We start from the raw sequence: 468 nt of genomic DNA on the forward strand, positions 1-468 counted from the left end.
CATTTGTAATAAACAAAGACAATTTGGATAAAATAAAATAATAAAATTGCTTTAAAACAATTGCTTTACAAATGTATGAAAGCTAACCTTATTCCCATTGAGTCGAACAATAATCGTAAAATGTGATAAAAGCACGTAAAGTGCTTTTACTCAATGCGCATGCGTAGCCTATTTTTACTTTCACGTACTTTTTATCACTTTTTACGATTATTTACTGACTGTCAGGGGGAGATAAGGATATAGCTTTCGTCCATTTTTATAATTATTCTAGAGCAATTTCATCATTTCGTTTTATCCAAATTGTCTTTATTTACAAAAATTAACGTGTCATTTCTCGTTTCTGACATCATAATTCAATATGGCTGTGGTGACTACTCAAGAGCTTTAAATTCGATTAAAGATGCCATGTAAACGTAATCACAATCAGACTATTAGATTATAAATATTCTTTAGGCTCTTTAAACAGCC

This window comes from Trachymyrmex septentrionalis, unplaced genomic scaffold (assembly GCF_001594115.1).
Source record: "Trachymyrmex septentrionalis isolate Tsep2-gDNA-1 unplaced genomic scaffold, Tsep1.0 scaffold37, whole genome shotgun sequence".
NCBI classification, from domain to species: Eukaryota; Metazoa; Arthropoda; class Insecta; order Hymenoptera; family Formicidae; genus Trachymyrmex; species Trachymyrmex septentrionalis.